Genomic DNA, 18,998 nt, shown 5'->3' on the forward strand with positions numbered 1-18,998 from the left:
GTTGAGTTTCTGGACACAGATGACATTTTGCTTTTTCCACTCACTCTGTACTATTCAGCTTGAGTAATAAATCACAGAGTTGATATCTATGCTTTCTCATCAGCCTAACTATAAGAAATAAAACTGCAGAAATCAGGTACTCTCTGATGCTTGATTTAAGTCTTCAAAACAGTCTAAAATTCTGCTTTTAGGATTTCCCTCCTGTCTATGTACCACCAGCCATGGAATGGGGAGCAGAATAAATTGCAAACACTCTCCCCAAACTTTGACTCTAGAGCAAGGCAGACAGTGCTGTTTGCACTGATGTTCTTCTCAGCGGCTCGGGCAACTGCAGGACAAGGTCCAAACTCTTCCCGCAGGGCCACCTCACAGGTGGGTCTTCCTGACACGTCTCCCCAGTCCCACCCACAACTGCCTCAAGTCCTGCTCCTTTTCCAAAACTGGTCCTTCAGACTCCCAACAATTCTGTGAGCTTGAAAAAGATTCTGAATAGAGTTCTTCTTTTGCTTAAGTTAACCACAATTGATTTCTGTTTCTAAGCAACAAAGACAGACCCCCAAGCACAAAAAACAGGAACAGCAAGATGCCTCAAGCAGGACACCATCAAAGTTACACAAGCAATCACAACACCAGGATTTAATAGTTAAGTAAGAGATGGTACCAAGCCTTAAGTTGATATTATTTTATAGTAGTTACTTGTACTTTGTTAAGAACAACTGTCCTGCTTTACAGACATTCCAGAGTTCTGGCAGGACTCAGACGAGAAAGAAACGTGCCAACCACCCACACTGAATCTCATGCATGCTAGTTTAAAACACAGCTCCTGGAACCCACCCCAGAAGTGAATCAGAATCAAGTACTGACTCTTAAGAGGGAGCCTGAGAATCTGAATTTTAAACAGCCTTGCTTTGATGTGTATGCAAATGAAAGTTTGAGAACAATTGGCTGAGGTGAATTTTTTAATATGTACCAAAACAGACATCACAAGTGCCTTATTTTATTTTTAAGACTTTATTTATTTATTTGAGAGAAAGCAAGAGCGAGAGGCAGAGGGAGAGAGGGAAGCCGACTCCCTGAGGAGCAGGACGACAGATGCCACTGAACCCCAGGACATGAACCCCAGATCATGACGTGAGTCAAAGGCAGAGGTTTAACCAACTGAGCCACCCAGGTGCCCCACGTGTGCTTTGTTAATAGCAGTTAAATGTGTTACTCTTGACCCTTGGTTAAAACAGCATCCTTAGCACAGTCTCAGTGCTATGTTATAAAGAGCTAATGCCTGAATGTCCCCTTCTAGCTCTATAAATAACAAATTGTTATCCTCTGAAATCAATAATATAAAGCTTTCCTTTTTTATTTCTCTCCCTTTTATATCCTCCTCTTCATATTCTCTGCCCTAGCGACTTACCTGATAAAACTAAAAATAAATAAATAAAAAGAGGGCAATAGCACATCATTCACAAAGTCTTACCTGTTGTGGCATGTATCATTTAAGTGATGAATTGCATACGCTTGTTAGTGACTCAACAACTTGGTTATCTAGTTATTTCAGAGCTTTCAGTCAGCTTCCCTGATTTATTGCCCTGGGAAATAATAATACATTCCAAGACCAGAGAGATAACTCTGTATGTATCTAAAACAGAAGATAAATTTGATTCTACAATCTAGGGCATAAGAGAAACCATGAGAGATTAACATGAACATTGCAGGATCTTCTCATTTTTATAATACCAAGAAGTAAGGGAATAAGTGAAAAAAATCTATAGTATTTAAAAGAGATAAACAACTACTGTATTTTTCCCCTTTTTTCATAAAATGATTTATCTTTAATAACAAAGTCTTTAAAAGCTCATTTTTATACAACAAAGTCATAATGATATATGTATGATATCAAATATATCATTGAACTTTTAAAAGAGTATTTAGAAGAGAAATCTGCAGAGTTACAAAACAGAACAGAATGCATAAAAGGATGTCAGAGGCTTACAGATTGCAGAAAGGATCTTAAGAACCTCTCTTTGCCCCTTCCCTTCCCTAGACCTCCCTCCAGGAAGGATCAGTGTGAAAAGCAAGCACATTTGGGTGGATCTCAGTACTACAGGATGTGATATTCACAGTCATGAGTACTGAAGGTAAAGGTCTGGACCTATTTGGTGTTCCTTCCCCAGCTCCCTTTCGGAGTCTCTGAGTATGTACTCCCATGCAGGTACAGAAGAATCAACTCCTACTGGGAGCTCCAACTCCCACAAAGGTCTCCAGTACCTAAGCCAGTTCTGCTCCAGGTCTTAGAGCTCATCCAGCAGCCCTACATCTTCGACCTGACCATCACACTTAGAGTAAACATAACACAGAAGATCACTTTGATTCTAGGATCCTTCTGATATAAAGGATCCTCAACATGTTCTCACTTAGCCCACTAAGCCAGAGGATCAGGGTTTGAGGAGAATCCTATAATCATGATACAGTGTTCTGCCCACTTGTATGTCATACACCTCTATATCTTCCCAAAGAAAAGAAAAAAGAAAGGATGAACTGGAGGGCAGAAGAATGGAGGAGGCGACCCTTTAAGAATAAGACTGTGGGATTGGCAGTCCTGAGCTCACACAAACTCTATTTCTAGGTCTGCCCCTCTCACTAAATTAGCTAATAGGGACTTTTTCCCAAAGAAGTTGGAGTTAAAGAAAGTTTTACATATCTAAATATGTGACTGTATGAGTTCATTTTTCTATGTACATAGATCAAAAAATGTGATTATTTGTATCTCTAATGCAACAGTAATTAGAAATGCTCTCTATCAACCTCCATGCTATAGTGCATTGTAATGACAGTATATACAACACTGTGGTCTCACATTAATAGTGAGAATTGAAAAGAATGGATAATAACACATTCTTAAAAGTCAAATGCTCAGGGTGTCTGGGTGGCTCAGTTGGTTAAGTGTCTGCCTTTGGCTCAGGTCATGATCTCAGTGTCCTGGGATAGAGCCCAGAGTAGTGCTCCCTGCTCAGTGGGGAGCTTGCTTCTCCCTCTGCAAATCCCCCTGCTTATACTCTCTCTCCCTCTCTCTCTCTCTATCAAATAAATAAAATATTTAATAAATAACTAAAAGTCAAATCCTCATGTTTTCTAATGTATTACATATATATACATATACAGACATACACACTGTGAAAATTTTAATCACCTTGCCTTAGGGAAAAAAATTAACTTACCACATTGATTCGGTAATAAGAGGAACTGTTCTGATAAATGTCCCTTCCAAAAACATATTATACCAGACTTTACCTTTAAAAAAACCTATTAGTCTATGAAACAAATAAGCAAAATTGTGGGTTGTTTATCTATGTTACTGGTTACTATTGTGTATATTTTATGGAAAAACATTTGCTTTAACTAATTGAAATCACCCATCACTCAGGGAAAAGTTTCCTGTACACTGCATTCATTTTCTAGGAAAAACAAGGAAGTGCCCTCTTTATTATATTACAGTTGTTCTCAGATCTGTACTACTTGTGAAATCAGTATCATATGTCCTTTGCAATTAGAATTTGTTAAATGTCCCAGATAAGAGAACTGCTACAGAATTTTAAGGATTTTCCTTCATCAGAATAAAGACTCACTGGATATTTCTTGGTTAAGAAATACTGACACCATACATCAACCTGGTGTGCAGCTGGGAAATAAAAAAGGCAATTTAATTTCAAGAAAATCACACAGAATCCAGTGGAGTGGAAAAGCAGAACAGGCCAAACATGAGTCATCTCCACCATAATTTAATGCCTAAATAGATGTCCTATCAGGAATATCTTCGCAGAACATATTAGATAATAGATACACAAAGAAAAGAGACTAACTATAATTATGCTTAAGAGTACACCTACTGAGCCTCCTACCTGTTCAATCATAATAGTTTGAGTGCTTTCTACGTGGGTCTGCACTGTGTTTAGTAAGAGTTAATAATAATAGCCAACAGTTAATAAATACGTATTTGTACCAGGCACTGTGCTAAATATTTTACATGGATTATACAATTAATGCTCAGAACAAGTACATAAAGTACTATTAACCCCATTTTCACCATTGAAATAACTGAGTCTTAAACGAAACGGGATCACACAGTTCTTAAGGTTTGGAGCCAAAATTCAAAATCAGCCTGTCTAATCAAAAAGCCCTTCCTCGTAAGTACTATGCCACCTTTCAAAAAATTACATGTATTACAAAATTTTGCAAAGGGAGAAAATGAGCACCAGAGGTAGACAGAGATTTATCGTGGACTCAAAACCATCTGTGCTCTTTGACTATGCCACATACCACCGCTCTGTCAACAAAAAGAATCCGAAAAAATATTAAGCTTCTGGAACAAAGACTGCATTTGAAAAAGTAATCTCTGAAATGAGATGCGGATTTCACCATTTCATTAATCCTTCTCTTATTTACAATGAGAGAGCTCTGCTGAAGCAACGCGACAGCAGGAAGAAACATGCCCACGTTTCATCACTCACCAGGCAGGGAAGAACATCGCTTTCCAGGCTAAACATTATTTTGAAATCACTTTGCACTAAGATTGCCAGAAGAAGTTGTCACGGTCTTCAGTGAAGAAACAAAGACATTTGAAGAAACAAAGGCATCCTATTGGGCATAATATTCGGTCCCATGATAAGCAGTGATTTAAAGCACTGAAATCCCAAAGTAGACACAAGAACCATGGCTGCTAAACTCAGATAATGAACGAAACTTTTAAAGACTGTTTTTCTAATAATGACTTAAGGACATGAAATTTTCAATCATTTTAAATGGTTTACATCTAATTGTATCCATCTACCAACATCTCTAAAGCAATCTTAAAGTGGTTGCAAAGACATAGTGTGTACATGCAGTACTTTGGATAAACTCAGAATGAGTGACATTATCACTAATTGAGAAAAATAAAGATGGCTCAATTACTCTGAGCATAAATTAAACAAATACAGTAGTTTGGAGTTAAGGGACCTTTAAAGATGATCTAGTCTGACATTTTCTACCAAGTGAGAGAAATTAAGACTCATAGGTTTGATTTTGTGATTAAGATGGCATCTAACTGGAAAACTCTTAGTTTTCTACATATGAAACACCTAAGAAGAGGGCAACACAACATTCTCACTGAAATATATAAGACAAATAATATATATATGAAAACTCAACACTGTAGACACACTTCCAGGATCCTGGGTCTTCTTTAACAGAGGAAAATCCCTCTAGAGACTTCCATTATCTCTACCACCCACCGCAACTTAAAAGTATATAATCAATTTCTCATCATGGTCACAGTTCAGCTCTTTCTGCCCATGGATACTGTCCCCTTTAATAAAAACCTTTTTGCACAGAAGAAAGAAAGAACGAACCTCAACATTGCAAAATTTATATTTATATTCAACCTATTGACAGTTCTATAAAGAAATTTCATAAACTATAAGATATATGGGACTTAATAACCATAATAGAAATTAAGACAAGCTTTATTATTGCTTAAAAAAAAAAACACCTGCAATTACCACACTATACTAAAAGTTGGTAGAAAATACTTGGTTTTGTTGGTTTTGTACCCCAGCTGAAAGTCCCAGGATTTATACCAATTATGACATGAACAGGCATGATTATTGTTTGATCAAATAACCAGATTCCTCTTTTTGCACAATTAATGCTTCACCTGCTCCCACCACAGTGGGAATTGGAAAAGATTAACCATCACTCCAATAGAAGTACTAGAGGGCTTCAGTGATGCAGGATGGTGCTAATCACAGAAATATCATCAGTGATGACCCTCCATCTTAAAACTGGGCACTCAATTCCACAAAACCACTTAAAGCTCCAGTTAAAGCAAGTCAATATAGTCTTGTTTCAAGAATGTTTTAAAGTAGTTGCACTGCAACTTGACACAAGGAACACCCAAGAGCTCTTATATTTTCAACATGGCTCATTTATTTAAGCTTGTCTTAAGAATAAAAATTTTATACTGAGAGACCCACTAGTTCACCTCCATCTTTTTTTTTTTTTTTTTTTTTTTTTTTTTTCAGATGAAACTGAGGCTCATAGGGCTAGGAAACTTGTCCAAGTTAAATCTACTTAGGCCAGAGCCACTTTATGTCTAATACCACTATTATTACACCCAAAACTGCTCAAGCATACAAGATCAGAAACAGTTAAGTTTCTGATCTCTAACATTAGGAAAGAGAGGTCATATAAAGATGAGAAAACAGCTGCAGGAGAATTGCATACTAGATAATTACCTCTACCTTGGAGGGGAAAAAAAAAAACATGTTTTGTTTTTTTCCTAAACAGTAAAAGGGTTGTATTTATATGAGGTTTGCTTACATTCATCATTAACTTTTCTACTGAAATTCTGTGAGTGATTAGAGTGAGCCAATTTTTCTTCTTTTAATGAGCCAATGTGCAAGTATTACCTCTAGTTAATTAATCTTAACAAGCAAGCCAGTGTTTCAACTTAGATTTTGATATGTGAAAAATAACTCATTTTTAGGACCTGATCCTGACAAATCTTACTTAACAACCTATAATTTAAAAAATAGTAAGCCAGAAGTCACTCACCTCATGGCCTCACTATACTAGAACATATAATTTGAATACCAAAGCAAAGAAAGGCAAATTTTTTTCATACTGCTCATAAATGGTAAATTGAGACACAACAATTTATGACGGGACTTATTAGTGAACAGGTGAATACTGATTTAAAAAGAGAGACTTCTGGGGCACCTGGGTGGCTCAGTGGGTTAGAGCCTCTGCCTTCGGCTTGGGTCATGATCCCGGGGTCCTGGGATCGAGCCCGGCATCAGGCTCTCTGCTCAGCAGGAAGCCTGCTTCCTCCTCTCTCTCTGCCTGCCTCTCTGCCTGCTTGTGATCTCTCTCTGTCAAATGAATAAATAAAAAATCTTAAAAAAAAAAAAAAAGAGAGACTTCTGTGTTATTCTAAACTCGCCTTCAGTAATTAAGATATGTCAGAAGAAACCTTTACACAGAAAAATTACTGGTAAATCATGAGTCACGATTATCAACATTCTGAATTATCTGTGATTTATTTATACTTTGCCTTGCTCCTATGTGAAAAAGGGTGGCTTGCAAAAATACATACACTATAGCAGAAATTTAAAGTTGTTTGAAAAATACAGCAAAAGTAAAATCAGCTCAGGAGTGTCTGAAGAAACCAGAAAAAAGGAAATGAAGGGTGGGAAGAAAAGTCTAAATATGCTAATGTCTTTATTTGCAGCTGTCAATCTGTAGCTACCCTCTAATGTTGAAAAACTATACTTAACAAAACGCAATGACCCAATCTCTTACATTTTTTAGAATTTATTTTAATTCCAGAGAGATACTTCAAGGCCTAATACAGCTTTGTGAATAAAAACAAATATTTAGTCTGAAGTCAAGAAATTACTTCTGTTTCAAGACTTTTTATCAAATGTATATGAAATGTTACATTTTAATTAAAAATTAAAGTAGATGGGGCACCTGGGTGGCTCATCGGGTTAAGCCTCTGCCTCCTGCTTAGGTCATGATCCCAGGGATGGAGCCCCACATTGGGCTCTCTGCTCAGCAGGGAGCCTGCTTCCCCCTCTCTCTCTGCCTGCCTTTCTGCCTACTTGTGATCTCTGCCAAATAAATAAAAATAAAATCTTAAAAAAAAAATTACAAGTAGAGAATTATCCCATCTGCTCCAAGATTACTTTTACCTAAGTGTCTATCTTTCTATCTACATATACACAAAGATATATTCAGTGCTATTCAGCAAATATTTGAAGTGACTGTCCTGTCAAATAATGGCTATTTTTTTACTTTCTTCCTTGTAATTGTCCATATTTAGTTCTTTATATGTAATGAAACTGTTCCATTTTTAATGAAAATAATAAAAACATTTTTCTTTTTTAAAAAAACTCTAAGTTGTAATTAAAAGAATATATTTTTAATGCGGGTGTTGAGCATTTGGATGTGCTTAAATGTGTGCAATGCAATTTAATCTGCTACTAATCTTCTTCCTAAATTACACCTTATTTTTGAACATTCAAGATCTAAGGTATAATTATAATCCTAATCATATAAGGCTTCAAATCCCAACCCAGTTTTATAAACAGGGCCACTTCTAAAACCACCACCACCACCACCACCACACACACACACACACACACACACAGAGGCATATACAAACACACACCCTCCATCTCATTTGGAGACTACTTCCCATCCTGTTTATGCACAGATTTTTGCACCCAAAGAAGGAAAACCATTACTCTAGCATTTCTGGGAGGTCCAACATTATTGTCATTTCTACTATTTCAGCTTTCTCACTCTTATGCTCCTGGTAATATACAAATAGAAGAACTTCCTCCCATCTTTCAATCTTCAAACCATTCAGGACCTTCTCCAGGGCCCTCGATAAGAAACCATTTTAAGCTCCTAAGGGCAGGCCTGATAGGGCCATTTGAATAAGCCTGCAAAGAAGGATTAAAGTTTCAAGGTAGTCTTTGCTAGTTGTGAGCTAGCATCCTAGAAGCATTTCATGAGCTTTTCCTCCTTCCTCAAGAGAAGATACTAAGTCTGGGTTTGAATCCTAGTCCTGACAATTATTAAGTAGGTAGCTCAGACACATAACTTTATCCCACCACATCTCATTTCCTCGCATGTAAAATGGGATAGACCTGAAGTTGTGAGATTATGTGAGATAACTGAAGTTTTCTAGCACAGTATCTTTCCATAACAGGCAGGAATTCAATTCACCTTTCCAGATCTAACTTTCCAGCTTCTCATTTGTCAGTAACTGCATTAGGCATTATAAATCACATTTGTCTGTCCAGAGTTGAAGGAAAACTTGACATTATCTTGATTTTTTTTAAGAGTTAATGAAGGAATAATCTGTGAATAAAATCTGTGAAATCTTGGTTTATGATATAAAAATAACATCAACTATGAGTTACTTGATATAAATATTAACCACATGAGTAATAAATGTATACATATAATTAATGACTGATTAATGTACCTATTTAAAATGAATATAATATCAACCTTGCTCCCACATGGTTCAGAGTATGATCTTCTGCCAGAACTTAAAAGGATTGAAAGAAATCTTAGGTAGGGTGTCTGACTTCTTCCTCCCTCTAATACTACTTAGCTATGTCACCTCAAAATTAATACTTCAGCACTGCCAACCTTCCATTCCCTTGAGGATTTGGGATTATACCATCCAAACAGCCCTCCTTGTCCATGAATTCAATAGTTCATTCTTGCTTCTTATTTGTAAGAATAAGAGAGTGACAGTGTGAGCTACACGGCATTTCATTAAAGAATCATTGATCTGCATGGCCCTTGCATGTAATTATTAGGCATGTAATGACAGTTTAGAGCCTTTTCTTTTTTTGGAATATCCACATGGTAGCACAAAACATCAACATCAATTACTCCCTGCAAACTCTGCCTGCCTTCTTAGTGTTCATTATCCACCCCCAAATGAAAAGCAATGGTATCTGTGAGTAAACATCTCTTTGGTTTATTGCTAATTTCTATGAAAATATATATGATAAATACAAAAGAGAGGCAAAGTAGATAGCTATTTGATATTCAACCTTCTGTCAGAAATTATTCACGCCAATTAACTAGAATGCTGTGGTGTTCCATCTATTTTAAAACACTCATTTTCTAGCCCAGTAGGTTTAGAATTTCAGGAAACAATATTTGTGTTCTACCAAGCTCAAGGAAAATGATGTTGTTGCAAATATCCCTAAGAAATGTTATTAACATTTTGCTTAAAATAACCACTTATTTATTTGTCCAACATTTAATGATTATCTATGAGTGTGTCAAGAGCTGAAGACACCTAGAAGAATAAGACAGATTTCCTGCCCTCTGGAAGCACATGGTTCAGTAAAAGAGGCAGATAAATACACAGATTTTGACAATTCAGTTTGATAATGAAGACATGCACAGAGCAGAATGAAAAGTGCCTGGTAATAAAGGAATTACTCACAAAGGATTGACTAGCACAGTGCCTGATGCTTAATAAGGATCTGATGCTTAATAAGAATTTCGGAATATTAAATGAGTTGATTTTGAGCTGAGAGCTTAATCTGTATGTAAAGACTTAGAGACAAGATAGGGAAGGTTATGCTAAATAGAGAAAACAATCTCTGCAAAAACATTTTAATATTGTACCCTGAGTGATGCAATAGTTTAGTGAGACTGATGAAGCCAAAGAAGTAGGCAGGGTCTGACCACTAGCAGTTTTGTATGTCAAGATAAGAAGTTTGAGTTTTATCCTGATGGATATGGGGATAACATTGCATTCAAGAAAAAGACTTAAAATAATTTGCAGAGAAAAAAAGATAGGAGGCAAGTAAACCTGTCAGAAGGATATTATAGTAATCTATCCAAAGAGGGCCTGAAATACAGCCCTTTCAGGAAAAAATAAAATAAAATAAAGGCATATTTAAAACAATTTAAGAGGTAACAATTGATCACAAGCAGAAGGTAAGGCAGAGGGAAGTACCTAGAAAAATTCCTAGGACACTGGCTTGTCCTAGGAAAAGTCAGTTAACAGTGACACCATCTACTCAGAATTTAAGAAGAAATACACCAGGAAGGGAAGACAAAAACCCACTAACTTTTAGACGTGTTAAGTTTCAAATATTTGCGTCATAATATCCAGGCGTGTACATTCAGCTTGATGTAGGAAAAATGGATATGAAACTAAAGAGAAAAAGATTCTACTAAATAAACATAAAAACTTCTACTGAAATTGGTTGAAACTGTGGGCATCAGAGAGATCACCTAGGAATAGCATAGAGAAGAGGACGAAGAATGAGACTCCAGGAAAGGTCAGTACACAGGAGAGGGCAAAGCTAATCAAAGAGCAGAGTATGCAGAGGTCAGAGGGGTGTGAGAAGAACCAAGAAAAGGAGGTGTTACAGAAGACGAACGAGAGTTAAAAATATAAATCATCAACTGATGATTTATTCAACTGATCGTTCCTATGAACAGGCCAGTATGCTAAATTCTTCACATAATTTATCTCATTGACAATTCTCAAAAACCTTGAGTTGTGTACTATTTCACCCATCTCACAGTCAGGAGATGGAGCTCAGGGAATTGTGACTTTTCTAATAACAGCAAGAAATGGAAGTCAAACACCCACCTGCTTAGATCTTAAGCCCTCTTCTCACAGAAAAAACAAGATTCCTGGAAAATTAACATTTTCATACACGAATCTAATATGCAAAATAGGATGGTAAAAGTCTCAGCATCAACAGGAGAAAGCTAAAATCAATGAAAGCTGTGTTGGTTTGTCATTAATAGGAAGTTAAATATGCACAAAGAAAACTGTTTGCATATAAAGGGCTCTACAGAGAAAATGAGGCACATAGTTGAGCCCATATGGGATTGCCGTAGGAAATGGGAGTTTCAGGTCTGAGCAAAGTACAGCTATTTCCGCCATGTGGAATGCGGTAACACCACAGTATCCTCCATGTACAGAGCCTAATTCTGCAAGGAAACCAGTTACCCATCTCTTTCCTCTCCTGCTACCAGTGAGATTATATTTTTTAAAGCTTGAGTCCCTTTATTTTCCCACCCAACTCAAGAATGTTATGGTTGTCCACTATCTCCAAAAGTCCAAACTTCAGAGCCAGGTATTCAAATCTATTCGTATTTTCCCCAAATTTATCTTCATCTTTATCACACCCGGGGATACTCCGGCAAGAAAATTAATCTCAGCTCCGTGCAGACAGTCAGTTTCCACTTCAGTCCTTATTCTATTTTCTCTCTCTGGAACTCCTTTTTCCCATATCCTCTTGTGTAACTTCTCCTCATGCTTCAAGGCCTCCTAAATATCACTTCCTCCCTAAAACTGCTCCTGATTCTGTATTTCTATGTCCTTCAACCCACCTTTAACCTCCCTTCAACCCATCATGTACTAGCTTTGAATTCATCTTTGTATACCATGCAAAAAAAGGATCTCTGAAGCCCTGAACTCAAAACACATATGTAGGGGCGCCTGGGTGGCTCAGTGGGTTAAAGCCTCTGCCTTCGGCTCAGGTTGTGATCCCAGGGTCCTGGGATTGAGCCCCACGTCAGGCTCTCTGCTCAGTGGGGAGCCTGCTTCCTCCTCTCTCTCTGCCTGCCTGCTTCCTCCTCTCTCTCTCTGCCTGTCAAATAAATAAATAAAATCTTTAAAAAAAAAAAAAGCATATGTAATAGAAAAGTTAAATGGACCCTCTCTTGCAAGATTAATAACATCTTTGGTATTTAAATAAATCCATCCCAAGCATTTTTTCATTATGTGGCTCATACTCAATTTGATATAATGAGTGAAAAATAAAAAATAATTTTATATCCCATAAGCTTCTCCTGCCTTAGGATGCCTTCATCTTACTATGAATAAAATGTCTTCTTTTGCCAATGCAAAACTGCTTACCTATGAACAAAAATACTTTGAATAACCATTATATCTATGTAATATTAACCAAATGTTTGAGGCAAATATAATTTATAATATATTTTATAATATAACTTCATTAAAATCATAATCATTACATTACTTGCTATATACATATGTATATATTATGGTGTCTTACATTAAAACACAATGAAAATGCTGTGACCTAAATGTGCAATGTTCAAGAGTTTAATCAGACATTCCAAAGCATGTTTCCACTCTGGTGTGAAGTATGCTGTCATTAATTAAAACGTATACCGATAATCCCTCCTTGCACCATTAATGTCTTACCAAACATGTGATTAATTTCTCTATAAAAGCATGCTTTCTAATGGCTCTTAGCATTTGGTAGGAATAAAATATTCCTACTAATAGCTATTTTATATTTAAACATTGAAGATCTAAATTTTCAAAGGAGTTCTTATTCTTATAAAATTTATTTTGATCCTGGAACAACTTTCAACTCCATGCAAAAATATTATCTTCATGAAAGCTTGCTTTCTTCACTGCATAGAAGTTTGGAAGAGGAATAGGTCTGTAACACACTGCTGGCAGGCTATCTAAGTGAAGATGTTGATAAGGAAGTTAGAGATGTTGGTGTGAGGCTGGGAGTGAAACTAGATTAAGACTTAAATGTATGAATCACTCATGCTGAGAGGATAATTGAAGTCATTGAAACCATAACAAGGTGGGCAATTAATATTGAAGAATGTATAAAAACTAAAGGAAAAAAAGGTTAGGTATAGACTGAGGAAGGAAAGAAGAGAGACAAGCCAAAAAAGAGAGAAAAAATGTAGTAAGGGAGAAACAATGTAATAGAAGTTTGTGGACATCAAGAGAAAGTTTTAGGAGGAGAATGAAATACAACTATGCAGTCATTGATGACCATGAACAGAGCAGTTTACTGGAATGGGAGACGTAGAATCTAGAGTGACATGGTGATAAAACTGAGTGGCTGGAATATAGGTTACTTTGGGGGAAAGAAAAGTAGTAAAAGGAAAATTAGGATATAGTTCAAAGATGTATTTAATGTGAAGAAAGGTTTTGGAATTTGTTGCTTTGGTTTTTCTGTTTGCTTTTCTAAGTGCTCTGTATCTGTTTTATTCTTGCTATTGTTGTTGTGGGGCTGTTGTATACTCCATTTTTTGTTTTAATTAAGTTTTATGTATATCTTTCAACTCCTCTTGTTTTCTTCTTAACTCACATCAGTCTCTACCACTTCCATCCCTACAACACCACTAACACTCCATTTGCTAAAGTCGCGGTAATCCCTGTTCTATCAATGTCAGAGACCACTTCTCTGTCTCAGCTGTATCTGAAATTTGCTACCTCATCTATTTGGTCTATCATGTTGTTCAAGTCTGCTGGTTCCTTTTTGCCTGATCTATCCACTATTGGAATCAGGGTATTGGAAGTGGGATATTGAAGTCTTCTACTATTACTGTATTACTGTCTATTTCCTCTTCAGCTCTGTCAATGTTTGCTTTATATATTTAGGTGCTGTGAAGTTGTGTGCATATATATTTATAACTGTTATACCTTCCTGTTGAAGTGACCCTTTTCTTAATATATAATAACCTTCTTTGTCTCTTTGGACAGCTTTAACTTAGTTTATTAACAAAATGAAAGACAACCTACAGAACGGGAGAAATATTTGCAAACCATGTATCCGATGAAGGGCTAATATCCAAAATGTATAAGTAATTCCTATAACTCAAAAATAAAAGAATAAATAATCTGATTAGTAAATAGGCAAAGGACCTGAATGGATATTTCAAAGAAGGTATACAAATGGCCAACAAGCACATGAAAATGTGTTCAACATCACTAATCATCAGGGAAATAAGAATCAAAACTACAATGAAATACCACCATGAACCTGTTAGGATGGTTATAGTAAAAGTAAAAACAAATTTAAGATTTCATTTATTCATTTGAGTGACACAGAGAAAGAGAGAGAAGCAGCAGCAGAGGAGAGGCAGAGGGAGACACTGACTCCCTGCAGAGCCAGGAGCCTGACATGGGGCTCAATCAGGACCTCTACTTGTGTTTTGCAGAGTTTCTTTCTTAAAGACAAGTTTTGGGTTTTTTTTTTTTAAGATTTTGCTTATTTATTTGTCAGAAAGAGAGCACAAGCAGGGGGAGCAGCAAGGAGAGAGAGAGAAACACGCTCCCCACTGAGAAAGGAGCTCACTGAGCAAGGACCCCAATGTGGGGCTCCTGCCACGACCGTGGGATCATGACCTGAACCAAAGGCAGACACTCAACTGAGTTAGCCACCCAAGTGCCTCTATTACTTAGTCTTTAAAAAGAAAGAAATCCTTCTATTTCCAACATGGATGAACCTAGAGGGCATTATGCTAAGAAAATAGGCCTCACTCCTCATGTCTTCTCTGGTTCAGTGAACTGCACTACTAACCATTCAGTTGCTCAAGCCAAAAACCTAGAGTCATCTCCGATTTCTTACCTTCAATCCATCATCAAATCCTACTAACCCTGCTTTTGAAAATATTTCCCTAATCCATGCATTTCAATGCCTCTCCACCACCACCTCAATCCAAACCAAAATCATCTCTCACTTGCACTCTCAAACAGCCTTCTAGCTGCTTTCTGCCTGACACTCTTGTCCCACTTCAGTCCATTATCTGTGACAGCTGAAGGAATTTTCTAAATTATTAATCAGATCATATTAACGCCCTGCCTATTACTCTTAAAGTCTAAAATACTTTACCTAAATTGTTTCCAATGAAGTCTATACCATCAAGCCCTAACCTACTTTTTCAACCTTATCCTGTGCCACTCTTCACCTTGCCTGGTATGTTCCAGGCCAGCCTCAGTTTATAGCCATAATTAATTAGCCTCTACGTGGAGTGTACCCTCCTCTGAAATTTCTCTTGTGGACTTTTTCTTCTTATTCAATTGCTTCTGCTTTGTCTTTGTTATTAAGTTATAAAGAAAAAAGGGCATCTGCATGATCAGTAGCTGTATCCTATGAACTATGGACAAAGTTAATTTGCTTAAGAAATCATATCCAGAACACTACCTGCTAATGAAGCCGCTACCTGATAATTCCTTCTCCAAGTGCTGTTGCCTTCTATACAAGATAGACACGTTTAATAGGAATGTAACTTGAATCTCCATTCTTACTTCTTTCAAGTATGTGATGGTGCGACAAATGTCTGAAATCACTGTAGGAAAGCTCTACTTTATTATGATGGCAAGAAGCAGCAGCTCCAGGGCCTTCCACTTGACCCTCCTCATGACTAAATAAATCAGGGAACCAATATGAGCATTCCCACTAATTGCTGAGTATGTGCATTTTAAACAATCACTGTGCTTTGAGTCAAGCAGCAACTGCAACTGGCAATCTAACTTGCTTCCAGGTTTGTCATCCCTCCCTATGTGCGATAAAAGCAGAAAAATCCATTTGGACAGGACTGATCTGTAACCATTTTCTTATTCCCAGTGCTCTCAACATAAGCTTCAGTATACCTATCTCTCCTGGTATGTGTACAAACACAAGACTGATACAACTATGTTGGGCTGTGTAGCAATCAAGGCAGTAACTAGTTGATTACACCACCCATGTGGTTAAACCAAAGCAAGGTAATTGTCATTCAATCAGGTTTACCAACAAATCCCAAACTGACTGAAGTTACGGTGCTCTTCAAGTTTTATGTTTATCTGGGGAAGAGAATGGTCCACAGAATGTCTCTCCATTGGGAATGAGGATGGGTTTTGTGCCATCTATTGTCCCTGTACCAATAGCAATGAAACCAAAGATCAGCAAGTCAGTCTAAATTCCTTTGAAAAGGGTCATAATAGGTAATAGACTGGACTTAGATTACATCCTGCCAGTCTGAAATGAGACATACTGATCTTCCTGGGACTTACTCTCCCTTGAGTGAGCCCAGGACCTTGGGGGACAGAGAGGAGGTCAATACTGCAGGACCGCAATACTGCATTCTGATGCTTGGAGTCATGTTGATAGTATCCTTAATTAAATGTTTTCTGAAACAAACTGAATGGATTTAGTCTCAGCCTCAATCCTTCAGATTAATCAGAATGATCAATGAAGTGCATATAAATGTGCAAATCTGAGCTTTGCCAAGAACAGGTAGGACCGAGTAGACTTATGGGAAAGGCATTCCACCATGGACTCTGAGCAAAACCACATGCTCTTGGCAGTTCCATGAATACAAGGCCCTGATTGTTCTTTACCCAAGCCATTTCCCATGGTTGTGTTTTCAGCAGTCATTCCAGGTATAAAGTAATGTCTCCATCAGCCAAAGCATACACTTGCCGCAGAGCAGGTAGATTCCCCAAGCTCATCATTTCTCATCCTGAACACAAACCCACAGCATGTACATCAGCTACTTGTGCCCTCTGAGACTATTATCCTTCTGAGACTTTGAGAACAGGGGAAATAATGATGCAAAAGTTATGCCCATTCTGCTTGTTATGCAGTAATAAAGCTCTTTATTACAAGGGTCTTATGTATTCCATGAAACTGTAACAGTCTAACTTATTAGCATGTTAGGATAGTAAAATCAATCCCAGACTCTGACAAAAGCCACTCAGGTTTAGTCAATCAACTGAGCAAACTCAGAGAGCCTCTCCCAGGTACTCAAGACAACACTGAACCCAGAGTCTTTGCTTAGAAATATGCAGATAGTGATCATTTTGGCAAGTTTGGTATCTCTTCCCAGGTCATATTTTGTATCCATCTTCTTGTGGCATATGGAGCTTTCTGTCTAATTGTAGGTCTAGAAGAAATGATAAGAAGTGGAACTGAATTTTAAGGATGATTGACATTTCGCAGAAACATGATTACTTCAGGAGAGCTCATCATGTGTTCTTCAGCCAAATGGCAACTAACCTCCTCAGACAACAGTAAAAGAACTGCTTCTGTTGTTCTTTTGGAACTTGGAAGACTCTAATCTAGAACCATTCAAAAAGCTGAGCATTCTTGAAAATGTAGTTCCCAGCCTCAAAAGGAAGTGGTAATGGTGCTGAGTTGGCAAGAGAAAATCCACCACAAATGAGATAAGCAATCATTTATTGGATGATTTTCAAGCACGAAAGTAAGCTTAAATTTCCCCCAAATTTTCCTACTCCACCTTATGCTGAATTTGAATTTCATTTATAGGTGCACAAGCAAAATTAGAACTTTGTCCTATGTTAAGACACAAACTCATAAATTTCAATAAAATGCCTATTAATTTGAGTGACTCAAATGATGCTTTCTTGAAATGGAGTTTTAAAGTCAAGACTAAATGAGCAGAGAACATAAGAACTTTTAAGTTCCTGAGAGGGATCAATACCACAAACTGAGAACAAGGGGAGAGAGGGGAAAACAAGATAGTGAGAGGGACTAAGCCACTGTTTTTGCCTAAGAATAGCCTAAATAAAATGAGGGAAAAATTGTCTTTGGTTTCCATGTTAAAACAAATAAAATTAATTTAAAGGCCCTTACTAAATTGTGACAATAAAGTTACTGGCTTAAAAATAAGTGGTTTCACTGAGAAAGAACTATTTTATTTTATAATTAAACTTTTCATTGTTGAACCATAAAAACAAATAAATTTATTACAATACTCATGCTATAAAGGATAAATATGTCCTTATCAGTCAAATTAGAATTCTACTTCATTCCTCTTAATAGGATTTTTCCCCCAATGTTTTATTTAGAAAAATTTTCGATAATAACACTATGTTTATAGCTCCCTTCTACCCCCCCCCAAAAAAAAAAAACAAGCATGACTTTTTTTTTTTCATGGTAAAGTCATTTACCAGATGTTAACTGATAGAAATCAATCATCTGAGAGGCAACCAGACAATTGGGGAAGCTGAATCTCTTAAAGTGTTTATTAGGAATATAAAAGAAATATTGTAAGATTGGACTAGCACACACAAATCAGCAAAGTTGGAGCCCCTAATTCCTTTCTACTACTAATGAGAAGAGACCCCAGGAGACATAAAAGAAATTGTAATCCCCAAAGAAAATGCCTGGCAAAAATTGCCTGAATGATATGAAAAAGATGTCTTCGGAAGGGAAAAGAGAGAGGATTAAGATAAATACCAGAGTTTTCAGAATACAATCAGAAGAGCTGAGACTAGTAATCCCCTGTTGATATATGATAGAAACCACTGATGAAAAGTGCCTTTCAAGATACTGGCACGAGGAACTGAATTCACAGAAGAACATTATTTACCTGTGCTTGGTCTGTGAATGTACTGTGTAGAAAATAATGATAGGGATCAAAAATTTCAATCTTACTGACGGTACCGAGGGATGATGCTGGAAGACTGTGCTGGCAAGTTCATCTTCAAGTTCTGCTTTCAATTGTTATAAATTTTCTCAAAAAATAACACTTCAGTGTTGATATTTTTCAACTGGTCCCTTGGTGACTATTGTAAAGAAGATTGAGCAAAATCTATTCAAATGTTTTGTGTATTTCATCTAGTAAATATTTATTATTTCCCAATATTAATCCATAAAGCTGTCACTGTATGGTTCCCT

This window comes from Mustela erminea, chromosome 8 (assembly GCF_009829155.1).
Source record: "Mustela erminea isolate mMusErm1 chromosome 8, mMusErm1.Pri, whole genome shotgun sequence".
Classification (NCBI taxonomy): Eukaryota; Metazoa; Chordata; class Mammalia; order Carnivora; family Mustelidae; genus Mustela; species Mustela erminea.